Below are 7,369 nucleotides of genomic sequence, written 5' to 3' on the forward strand. Positions count from 1 at the left end.
GGAATTTTCCACAAAAATATTAATATAAAATACAAGAAGCACTAAAATCGACAAACAAGTTAGAGCTACGTTACGTCAATACCACCGTGTTGACCCCACGTGATTACCATCACAGTGTAGGCAGCACCGTGTTGACCCCACATGATTACATCACAGTGTAGGCAGCACCGTGTTGACCCCACATGATTACATCACAGTGTAGGCAGCACCGTGTTGACCCCACATGATTACCATCACAGTGTAGGCAGCACCGTGTTGACCCCACATGATTACCATCACAGTGTAGGCAGCACCGTGTTGACCCCACATGATTACATCACAGTGTAGGCAGCACCGTGTTGACCCCACATGATTACCATCACAGTGTAGGCAGTACCGTGTTGACCCCACATGATTACCATCACAGTGTAGGCAGCACCGTGTTGACCCCACATGATTACCATCACAGTGTAGGCAGCACCGTGTTGACCCCACATGATTACATCACAGTGTAGGCAGCACCGTGTTGACCCCACATGATTACATCACAGTGTAGGCAGCACCGTGTTGACCCCACATGATTACATCACAGTGTAGGCAGCACCGTGTTGACCCCACATGATTACATCACAGTGTAGGCAGCACCGTGTTGACCCCACGTGATTACATCACAGTGTAGGCAGCACCGTGTTGACCCCACATGATTACCATCACAGTGTAGGCACCGTGTTGACCCCACATGATTACCATCACAGTGTAGGCAGCACCGTGTTGACCCCACATGATTACATCACAGTGTAGGCAGCACCGTGTTGACCCCACATGATTACCATCACAGTGTAGGCAGCACCGTGTTGACCCCACATGATTACCATCACAGTGTAGGCACCGTGTTGACCCCACATGATTACCATCACAGTGTAGGCAGCACCGTGTTGACCCCACATGATTACATCACAGTGTAGGCAGCACCGTGTTGACCCCACATGATTACCATCACAGTGTAGGCACCGTGTTGACCCCACATGATTACCATCACAGTGTAGGCAGCACCGTGTTGACCCCACATGATTACCATCACAGTGTAGGCAGCACCGTGTTGACCCCACATGATTACCATCACAGTGTAGGCAGCACCGTGTTGACCCCACATGATTACCATCACAGTGTAGGCAGCACCGTGTTGACCCCACATGATTACCATCACAGTGTAGGCAGCACCGTGTTGACCCCACATGATTACCATCACAGTGTAGGCAGCACCGTGTTGACCCCACATGATTACCATCACAGTGTAGGCAGCACCGTGTTGACCCCACGTGATTACCATCACAGTGTAGGCAGCACCGTGTTGACCCCACATGATTACCATCACAGTGTAGGCATTTCGCCTCCCCTAGCGAACACCTGTCTCTCTCACACTCTTCTCCCGCACACCTCCCACATCTCCTGACTGACCCCTCTACACACAGCAGCTACATGACCATACTCACAATACTTACAATGGTAAGTGGAGCCCTCTCAAACGGCCTTACCCTATAACTCATATAATCAACATACACTCTTTCAGGCAATTCTCCATCAAATGTCAAACACACACAGCATGGGAGCTTGGGGCTTTCAGTTTCAACATGGCATACAGCATGATATCCCCTCAGTTTCAACATGGCATAGGCTACAGCATGATATCCCCTCAGTTTCAACATGGCATACAGCATGATATCCCCTCAGTTTCAACATGGCATACAGCATGATATCCCCTTCTACCCAGAGTGTCTTGCGCCACCGAAGAAAGCCGAGCAGTCGGTCGAAAGTCCCTCCTCACAGCAAAGTTGCTCACATGTCAAGTCTCAAGTCTTTGAGCTAGAGTCCAAGTCAAGTCTCAAGTCTTTGAGCTACAGTCCAAGTCAAGTCTCAAGTCTTTGAGCTAGAGTCCAAGTCAAGTCTCAAGTCTTTGAGCTAGAGTCCAAGTCAAGTCTCAAGTCTTTGAGCTAGAGTCCAAGTCAAGTCTCAAGTCTTTGAGCTACAGTCCAAGTCAAGTCTCAAGTCTTTGAGCTACAGTCCAAGTCAAGTCTCAAGTCTTTGAGCTAGAGTCCAAGTCAAGTCTCAAGTCTTTGAGCTACAGTCCAAGTCAAGTCTCAAGTCTTTGGGGGCAAGTCTTGGGTCACAAGTCCAAGTCAAGTCTCAAGTCTCTTATGGCTGTAATGAGCGTTCTATCATGTGCTGCCATTCGGTCTGCTTAGAACACTGCATAGCTAAAACGAAGGAATTTAACGCATGTACTGTATTATCTATTCACTATCTGATCACTTCAAACAGGCTATAACTACTTTCCTTGACAAAGTGTTGTGGCAACACTGTGGGTCACCTGCATACTAAGTTTTACCTAGTCTTGTTAACCTTTTTTCTTCTTTTCGTCCTTGCCAGGTGCCTCCTCCTCTTCTTCCTTTTCTGCGGCGGCCTTCATTGCAATGCGTTTCTTTTCTAAGGGAGTCTTTGCAAACCAGTTTTTAATGGCCTGTTCATCCTGAACCACAGGCTCGATCTTGGCCAGTGGAGCGATAAACTCAGAAGCAGTCAGTGGGTTCTTCGCCTGCTGCAGGATGCGGCTCTCGGTCAGAATGCTGTGGATCACCTGTACCATATGACCCGGGGTGTAGCCACCCGAAATCTTGGCCAAGGTGCTGAGGTCCAGGGATTTGGTTATCTCACCTCCGTTCTTTTTGATCAGTTCCTTCCATATGATGTATCTTGAGTCATAATCTGGTATTGGTATGAGGATGATTTTGCTGTACACCTTACACAGTAACTTGATATTAGCATTTTGAGGGTTCTTAGTTGTTCCCACCACTAGAATGAGATCCTCCCCTTTCATCAACTTGAGGGCCTTGGGCAAATCTTTCTTCAAGCGACTGGGATCTAAGTCTTTTTCTTCCTTGGGAACTTTCTGGTAGAACATTTTCTCTGCATCTCCAATCCATATCACTGAAGGTTGAATCAATCTTGCAACCTTAAAGACCATGTGAAGCATCATGGCAAGGCCAGGCTTGTCTGGGTATTTTCCTGCTGTATTCAGAGGAGACAGATCAAACAGGTTGGCACCTGTCTCCTGGCAGATGGTATGGACCAACTTCTTCTTACCCACACCTCCTGGCCCTGCCAGCAGGATGGCCTTGATCAGAGGAGCCTTCTCGTGGACGACCTGGGAGCCTAAAGGTAAAACTGCATACAGCGATAAGACCTGCCGCACATCAGACAATGATGGCATCGGGTCAATGGCATTTTGCTCCAGTGTGCTCCCAAGGTAGCTATAGTTACCCAAGTAATCCTGCAGCTTTACATTATTTGTCTGTTTCAACAAGCCCTGTTCCACCAGCTCCTGACACAGAGACTCAAGAGTCCTATCAGCTGTTAGATCTTTGTCTTTTTTTCCCTTCTTCCCCTTTGCTTCCCCTTTGCTCTTTTTCTTGGCAGGTGCTTGGGTTTTGCCACCCGCGTCTTTATCCACAGCTGTCTTCCAGTCATCCAGCTCCTGTCTCATCAGCACATCCACCTGAACTCGAATGTCTGCCTCAATCTCTTTCCTCTTCTCCTCCTTGATCAGCTCAGCCTCATGCCTCTGGCTGAAGTTTCTGGACTCGTCGCGGTTCTTCCAAACATCTTCATAGGTTTTGTTTTCCTCTTCCAAGACAGACAGAAAAGCCGAAGGTAGCATCTTCAAGCTATCCTCATCCTCATTCTCCTCTACCTTATTTTCTTCCTTCCCTTTTTCCTTCCCCTTGCCTTTCTTTTCATCCACCTCTAGTGCCTCTCTTGCCTCCTTTTCCTTTTGCCAAATTTCTTTCATTAACTGTTGAGGGGTTTTTTCCTCAAAGATGATAGCTGAACCTCCATCCTCTTCATCTGGGTAGTCTGGAAAAGATCCAGTGGCATCGTGGCATTCTACAAACCACTGTCGGATTTGGTCTTTCATGGTCTCGCTCATGTGAGGCCCCTCCACATCTCGTAGTTTGTTTGTGATAGTCACGATGGACCTCTGGAAGTCCTCCTCGTGCTCCTTCTGTTTAGTCCATGTGCATGCTTTATTGGCCTCTGCAGTGGCCACTGCAGGACAGGGCTGCTGGTGTTGGTTCAACTTGCCCTTGGCCTTGAGGCGTCCTTGGCGGGCCCTCTCTGCCACCTGGATGATCTTAATGGCCTCCTCTCGATTCAGGTCTTGTGCCTTTGGGCTTTCTGTATCCTCCATCATTTTGAAGATGCTTGTCAGCATCATTGCTTGCTGTTGGAGTTCTTTGCTGCGTTCACAGACGAAATAGCGAGGGATAGGAATCTCAAGGTCTGAAGGTGTGAGCTTCAGGGCCTCGAGGACATTGTCCATGTAGTGGTACTCAGATAAATACTTCTCCGCCATTTCATTCTTCAGCTCTAACACTCTTCCTATCACGCCATCCAGAATCACACAAATAACACGTCTCTTCTGAGGGTGGACCACCTGTTCATAAGCTTCCTCCAGCTGTCTGAAGATCTGGAGGTAGCGGACGTAAAGGGTGGCCACACGCTGGAAGAAGACCATCCTGTCCATTTCTGGGGCAGATTGATGAGGGAGCTCCTCAGCCAGCAGACTGTTCAGCTCCACCTGGGCATCTGCCCACAGCATGTTTTTTTTTTATAATATTTATTTTTGAGCAGGGAGCATTGGCAGTACAGTAACCAGTTTAATTTTCTTTCTTTTTTTTTCACATTGAAACATCGCAACCAACACATCTACCCTCCTTTGCCTCCCCACAACCCAATCCCATTCCAACAGAAAAAATAAATAAAATTAGATAATAAAATAAAATAAGAATAATAATATACATACATACACATATTCATATGTATATGCATATACACACGTACATACAGTAAGAGGTAGTATAACAGTGAAAACAGTAATAACTCAAGTTGTCAAAGTTTATACTTGCAAGCATCTGGGTCAAGTTGGCCTATTTCGGTCTCATGAGGCCAGAAAAACACTGCGCGGCTGTGAGTGTGGTGGGCAGGCAGCAAGGTATTCGTCCATCCCTGGGAGGGCCCAGGCCCTTGTTCTATGGAGCCACGTCGTCTGGGGGAAGACCATCTACGTATTCGATCAGCGGTCTCCAATGTGAATAAAATTTGTCAGAGGAGCCCCGCAGGGTGAATTTAATTTTTTCCAATTTAAGCAAAAATAAAATGTCTTCAAGCCAAGCTTTAAATGAAGGTGGCTGAGAGGTTTTCCAAAGAAAAAGAATCCTCCTACGAGCAATTAACGAGGCAAAAGCGATAACATTGGATTGGGTGACCGACATATCTAGCTCATCCGGTGGTCTACCAAAGATTGCAATATGAGGGGATGGACAGATTCTCACCTTCAGAATGTCCGAACACATATTAAAAAAGGAGTACCAGAAACCAGATAGTTTGGGACAAGTCCAGAACATATGAGTCAAGTTACAAGGTACTTGTGAGCATCTCTCACATTCATCAACCACTTTATCTGGGTAGAATTTAGCCAGTTTGGCCTTACTATAGTGAAGTCTGTGTACTACTTTAAACTGTATCAGGCTAAGTCTGGCAGAGCTAGAAGAAGAGTTGACGCCTCGCAAGGCTTCCTCCCAGAAGTTGTCTGAGAAGGACGTCTGCAGTTCACTTTCCCAGCTCTCTCTGCTTTTATTGATGGCCACCACATTCACTGGAGAGAGGAGATCATAGAAATAGGAGACATGGCCCCTGGATAGAATGTCTGCCTTAAGCAGTAGATCTATTCCACTGGGAGGCGGGATTTGAGGAAATAGAGGGGAGTGGGTTCTACCGAAGTTTCGTAGCTGAAAGTACAGAAGAAAATCTGAACAGGGTAGGTTAAAAACAGTATGAAGTTGATCGAAGCTGGCAAACACACCGTCTATATACAAGTCTCCCAGGCGGCGGAGACCTCTTCCCTCTAAAAGTGAATAGTAAGGGTCTGACTTAGCAGGCAGAAATAGGTGGTTGTTGCAAACCGGAGTCGCCTGAGGTAAAGAAGACCAACCAAAATGACGCCTGACCTGTGCCCAGATCTTAAGAGAGCTTATCACGATGGGATTAGAAGTGAACTGTGAGAAAGATACGGGTAGGGTGCTACACGCGAGAGCCTGAAGTGATGTAGAACGGCATGACATGGCCTCAATCTGACACCAACTACTTTGGGGGGAGGTGAACCAGAGCATGATCTTATGCACGTTGGCCGCCCAGTAGTAGCCCATGAGGTTTGGTAAGCCCAGTCCGCCATGGGACCTGTTCCCCTGTAGTAACAACTTGCCAGCTCTTGCGTGCTTGCCCGCCCAAATGAAAGAAGAGAGAATACCATCGATGGTAATGAAAAACGATTTAGAAAGAAAAATGGGCAAACATTGAAAAATATATAAATATCTAGGAAGTATGTTCATTTTAACTGTTTGGACTCGACCCGCCAGAGAAAGAGGCAGGCGATCCCACCTTTGGAGGTCTGCTTTAACTGAGGCTGTAAGGTTAGTCAGGTTCTTATCCTGTAATGTACGGATGGATCGAGTGATTTGAATGCCGAGATATTTAAAACCAGAGTTGCATAATCTAAAAGGTATTAACGTAGATGGAATTATGTCGGCCGGTTTATTAATAGGGAGGCACTCACTTTTTTGAATGTTTAGTTTGTATCCCGAAATCGCACCGAAGGCTTTCAAGACTGACATGATGCGTGGGATACTGGCTAAGGGATCACATACATATAAAAGGAGGTCGTCAGCATACAACGAGACCCTGTGCTCCGTGCCCCACCTCTGGATCCCTTTCAAACCCTCTTCAGACTTCAAAGCAATCGATAGGGGTTCAATGGCGATGGCGAACAATAGCGGTGAAAGCGGACACCCCTGGCGTGTCCCCCGGGCAAGCGAGAAAAAATCTGAGCGTTCAGTATTGGTGCAGACTGCCGCCTGAGGGGAGGAGTAAAGTAGTTTTATCAAAGAAATTAAGTTAGTTCCAAAACCAAAATGCCGTAAAGAGGAAAATAAATAGGCCCACTCCACCCTGTCGAAGGCTTTTTCAGCATCCAGAGACACAACCATTTCTGGCTCAGTAAGAGATGACGAAGTGTGGATGATACTGAGAAGCCTCCGAATGTTTGTAAAAGAATGCCTCCCTTTTATAAATCCAGTCTGGTCTTCTGATATAATTGATGACATAACTGACTCCAATCGCAAAGCGATGATTTTTGCAAGTATCTTGACATCTACCGGTAGCAGTGAAATGGGACGATATGACGCGCAGCTCAGTGGGTCTTTACCTTTCTTAAAGATCAAAGAGATAGAGGCTTGAGAGAGGGTAGGTGGTAGAGAACCCTGCCGAAACGAATCAT

General features: G+C 46.8%; 1 pseudogene across 1 annotated transcript; it reads right to left on the reverse strand.

Annotated features, from left to right (window-relative positions):
• Positions 1-2,374: 2,374 nt before the first annotated feature.
• LOC310777692 (dynein regulatory complex protein 11 pseudogene) lies at positions 2,375-4,636 on the reverse strand (annotated as a pseudogene). Its single transcript has one exon. The product of its transcript is annotated as a dynein regulatory complex protein 11 pseudogene (transcript).
• Between the last annotated feature and the right edge of the window lie 2,733 nt (positions 4,637-7,369).

This window comes from Poromitra crassiceps (genome assembly GCF_964638095.1).
Source record: "Poromitra crassiceps genome assembly, chromosome: 6".
NCBI lineage: Eukaryota > Metazoa > Chordata > Actinopteri > Beryciformes > Melamphaidae > Poromitra > Poromitra crassiceps.